This window comes from Poecilia reticulata, chromosome 23 (assembly GCF_904066995.2).
Source record: "Poecilia reticulata chromosome 23, P_reticulata-male-v2, whole genome shotgun sequence".
Classification (NCBI taxonomy): Eukaryota; Metazoa; Chordata; class Actinopteri; order Cyprinodontiformes; family Poeciliidae; genus Poecilia; species Poecilia reticulata.
This window is the reverse complement of record NC_088852.1, coordinates 19,752,220-19,757,487: the sequence shown is the minus strand read 5'-3', so window position 1 is coordinate 19,757,487 and position 5,268 is coordinate 19,752,220. Positions and strand designations below refer to the sequence as shown.

Here is a 5,268-nt window from a genome sequence, read left to right as displayed (position 1 = left end):
GTCATTTAATAATTTAATGCATTAAACATTCATGAAACGTTTGATTCAAGCACTTCAAGTTGCACGTAAACAGGTAAAGAAATGAACCACATTTTAAGTCAAAATTTGATATTTAAAATATTTCAGGTAATAAACATACACGTAATGAAAGATTATATTTTTAAATAAATATTTTATGTGATTAAAGTAAACAATTATAAAATCAGACATCTGCTTGTTGCATGTAATGTAAAAAGCAAACTGTAAGGACACTGGGTTTTTGGGTTTGTTTTGCTTTATTCTGTTAATTAAAATAACATCCACATAAAGTAAGTCTACTGCCTGCTGCTTTTGGATCCACTGCCACATCATGGCACAAACCAGATGAAAGAGCCCATCTTTAAACATTTAATGTGTAATTAAACAATAAAGGTGACACGTAAATTTTATGAAATAGATCACACATATTTGTTGTATTTAACATATTTTGGGTAAGTGAACATGTAATGAAATAGATCCTATCCTAGAAGTTTATGTAATTGAACATTACAGGTAAAGAAATAAATATAAATATAATTTTAAATATAATTTTGGTTAAAAATATTTTTTAAATATAATTTTGGTTAAAAAATAAAGGGTCAAAATGATGGAATAAAAATATGCCTAATCTATATAGTTTAGTAGAATAATTTCACACGGATTTTGTGTCACCTGAGCTGGAAGCTATGGAAGAAAAACCCAAAATTTTGACAAAAAACAGTTAAAAAAAAAGGAAAATGACTTAAAATGGAAAACAAATGACTTTGCCTCACCTATACAGACCAGTAGAAAGATTTCAAAGTGGTTCTGAGTAAAAAGCTATTGAAGAAAACATATTTATTAAAATTATTTAAAATATTGACTTTAAAATTTAATAGAGGATATGGTGTCTCATGCAAAAGCACGAATTAGCACTGACAGTCAGCTGGTTACAATTCAAGGCATTTATTAACATTCGTTTGACAGGAGTGTTTGGTTCGGTAATTTGTTGACAGTCCCTAAGTGAACCTTTGAGCGCTTTTGCCAGGAGCGGTGGAGAACAGCTGGCCAACAGTAGCGTTCATAAATCGGATCAACCTGGAGCTAAACGCCGGTTACTCTGCAGAGTTCGGGCCGGGAGCGGTGGAGAACCGCTGGCCGACATTAGCGATCATAAGTCGGATCAACCTTTTGCTAAACAGCCCTTACTCCGTTGGATATTACTCCAATATTTAACTTGAAAACAACTTCACTGCGGTCGGTAACGCAAAGAAAACGCCGGTGTTCTGACTAGTTTGTTTTGGTCTGTGGACACCAAAGATGGCGCCGAGCGACATAAACGTCCTACACTGTGACGTCAGCTCCAAAGCTCTATTTTTTAACTAAAGCACAGAAGCTGTCTTTATCCAATCCATTTTCAGATGTATGATGGAAGATCTGTTACTGAACGGCATTAGCTTCAGTTTACACCCCAGGCCAGATAGTGGCGGTATTGCACACTTGCAGGGTTTTTTTTTTTTTAAGTGCCATTAAAAGAAGAAGATCTATGAAGCCAGAGAAGATAACAGACGCTGTTCAAATTCACAATTTTTACTCGCATAATATTGAATTAAAAGTAGAGAGGGCCTTGATAATAGGTAGTAGTTTAGGGAAATTCAAGCTGGTGACGTCCTAGTCTGAGTTAGACGACAACACAACTGGACAAGAACCGGATGAAAATTAAATGTGGGTCAAAAGGAGCTCGAAGGGTCGAAGACTGCTAACGTGTTGCTAGCTGGTGGTAAGTTTGCTTCCAAATGCTAATTATCTTTGTTTAATTATTTTTTTAAAAAGTGCAGTAAAGATATAAATAAACTTACGTTGGTTTCAGATATAATTATTTTATCAATTTTATTGTGACTTTTATGATTATTACTATAACAATCATTCAGCTTCATTTTATAACTGCATGAAGGCTGTTTGTTGCGACTTAATATTATTTTCTTAATAAGCTTAACCTGGTTTTAATTAAGCTTAGTATGCCAAAGAGACTTTGATATTGTGAGGCTGTTGTTATAACTCGTTTTTTATCATTTTTATCTTCAACATATTTTTGCAGTCTAAGCAAATGAAGATGAAAGAGGAAGCCAGAGATCAGGAATTAGAAAACCTAAAGACTTTCTGTCTCAGAAGAAGCTCTGGCTCCACCAGATCACCAACCAGTTCTGAGGATGAACCTCCACATCGTGGAGAACAGTGAGGATCGACGACAGAACATTCCCATTCACTGGACCACTGCACTTTACAGAAACCTACAACAAAAAAATCAAATAAAACAATCAAGCAATTAAACAGAGAAAGCATTTGTATTTTAAATAGTACAGAAAAACGGCAAAGAAAAAATACTTACAATTTTAAGATGTTGTGGACTCGCTATATATGTGGCATCATTAGAGCTGATGATTTTTGGGACCGGATGCCTGGGGTGGAAAAACATTTCTGGGTGTTTTCTTTGCCTGTTTATGTTAATAGAAAAAAATAGTCAGGAATATAATAAAATCAGCTGATGTTGCCACTGACTATGAAGTCGTTTTAAGTGTGGACTTAAAAGAGACAAATTACCTTAAAAGCTTTCCATTCGTGATCTGAACACACTGATCCTTGCAGGGTTTTGAGGGGGGCTGGTGGTGCCCATCTCCAGCAGTCATCAGATGAGAGGCAGGGTTCACCCTGGACAGGTCACCAGTCCATCACAGGGCCCTGAAAGCTAACAACAAATAAAATGTATGAAAGAGAAATGGTTGGTTAGCATGGGGAATAAATTCTGTCCAATTATTTTCAAATTAAATTATGTTTATTGAGCACTTAGTGTTGGAAACGCACCAGTTTTTGCTGTTAAAACTGCGGCCAGCTGCTCAGTGTAATAAAATAAAATAAAGCCTTGCACCGTTCATCATCTGGAGCCAGAGCCTCTTCTGAGACAGGAAAGTCTTCAGGTTTTCTAATTCCTGGAAGCCAGGAATGGCTTCCTCTTTCATTTTCATTTGCTTAGACTGCAAAAATATTTTGAAGATAAAAACAATGATGAACGAGTTATAACAACAGTCTCACAATATCAAAGTTTCTTTGGCATACTGAGCTTAATTAAAACCAGTTGATGAAGAAAACTATATTAAGTCGCAATAGAGCCTCCATGCAAATGATTGGTATAGTAATAATTGTACAAGTCACAATAAAATTGATAAAATAACTATTTCAAAGATAATTAGCATTTTGAAGCAAACTTACCACCAGCTTGCAACAAGTTAGCCTTCGTCCCCCTTTCGTGGCCCACATTTAATTTCCATCCAGTTCTTGTCCTGTTGTGTTGTCGTCTAACTCAGACTAGGTCGTTACCAGCTTGAATTTACCAAAACTACTAACTATTATCAAGGCCCTCGCTACTTTTAATTCAATATTATGCGAGTAAAAATGGCAAATTTGAACACAGTCCGTTATCTTCTCTGGATTCAGGGCTTTTCTTCTTTTTATGGCGCTTTTAAAAAAAAAAACAAAGTGTGCAACACCGCCACCATCTGGTCTGGAGTGTGAACGGGAGCCAATGCCGTTCACAAATACATCTGAAAATGGATTGGATAAAACAGCTCCCGTGTTTTAAGTTAAGAAACTGAAAACAACAAATCATATTCAGAGAGATGTAAAACTGGAGATACCTGCTACATTTAGTGTTAAGGACAAGTAATGTTTTTGTTGTAGTACCTCTGTCACTATGGACACATGGACACCTCTGTCCATGTTTGATATTTTTAGGTATGAACACATTATTTAGTTTATCAAACAACATCAAGTTCCACTATAAGGATTATTATTTTTCTTTTTTATTCTTTGCCATTTTAACAAAAATAGTTAAAGTATTATACCTAATACTTTATTATTAGGTATAATAAAGTACACCTAAAAAGGCATACTTAATTAGCCTAAAATATACACTGAGATGTAATTAAAACATTTTGAAATTAATAATTTAAATCGTTATTTTTTAAAAATTATATATTGAGTATATATATTAAAATATACACAAAATATCTTTAAAAATATTTTAAACACATTTAAAACATCTTTGAAATATACACTTGAGCGAATATATATTTTGTTCACTTAAACTATACTTTTATTTAATATATTTATTAAGTGTATTTTGTTACAATTATATTTAAGTATGTAAATCAAACTTCTGTGAAATCAAACTGTCCACTTAGGAAGCAACACTGATTGACAATCAATTTCCCCTGCTGTTGTGCAAATGGAATAGACAACAGATGGAAATTATTGGCAATTAGCAAGACACACTCAATAAAGGAGAGGTTCTGCAGGTGGGGACCACAGACCACTTCTCAGTACCTATGCTGAGGGCCCGACGTCCACAGATGGGGGTTGTGCTCACAGCCCAACACCGTGCTGGACGCTTGGCATTTGCCAGAGAACACCAGGATTGGCAAATTCGCCACTGGCGCCTTGTGCTCTTCACAGATGAAAGCAGGTTCACACTGAGCACATGTGACAGACGTGACAGAGTCTGGAGACGCCGTGGAGAGCGGTCTGCTGCCTGCAACATCCTTCAGCATGACCGGTTTGGCAGTGGGTCAGTAATGGTGTGGGGTGGCATTTCTTTGGAGGGCCGCACAGCCCTCCATGTGCTCACCAGAGGTAGCCTGACTGCCATTAGGTACCAAGATGAGATCCTCAGACCCCTTGTGAGACCATATGCTGGTGCGGTTGGCCCTGGGTTCCTCCTAATGCAGGACAATGCTAGACCTCATGTGGCTGGAGTGTGTCAGCAGTTCCTGCAAGATGAAGGCATTGAAGCTATGGACTGGCCCGCCCGTTCCCCAGACCTGAATCCGATTGAGCACATCTGGGACATCATGTCTCGCTCCATCCACCAACGTCACGTTGCACCACAGACTGTCCAGGAGTTGGCGGATGCTTTAGTCCAGGTCTGGGAGGAGATCCCTCAGGAGACCATCCGCCACCTCATCAGGAGCATGTCCAGGCGTTGTAGGGAGGTCATACAGGCACGTGGAGGCCACACACAATACTGAGCCTCATTTTGACTTGTTTTAAGGACATTACATTAAAGTTATATCAGCCTGTAGTGTGTTTTTTCACTTTAATTTTGTATGTGGCTCCAAATCCAGGCCTCCATTGGTTAATACATTTGATTTCCATTGATGATTTTTGTGTGATTTTGTTGTCAGCACATTCAACTTTGTACAGAACAAAGTATTCAAT

General features: G+C 37.2%; 1 long non-coding RNA gene across 2 annotated transcripts; it reads right to left on the bottom strand.

Annotated features, from left to right (window-relative positions):
- Positions 1-947: 947 nt before the first annotated feature.
- On the bottom strand, positions 948-4,102 carry LOC108165865 (uncharacterized). 2 transcript variants are annotated; one of them, XR_001776192.2, is made up of 5 exons: positions 3,265-4,102; positions 2,860-3,029; positions 2,599-2,743; positions 2,387-2,492; positions 948-2,288 (listed from the first exon to the last, which is right to left on the bottom strand). It is a non-coding gene; the product is annotated as an uncharacterized LOC108165865 (long non-coding RNA). The 2 variants fall into 2 exon arrangements; XR_532773.3 differs by having other exon boundaries at positions 2,860-4,098.
- Between the last annotated feature and the right edge of the window lie 1,166 nt (positions 4,103-5,268).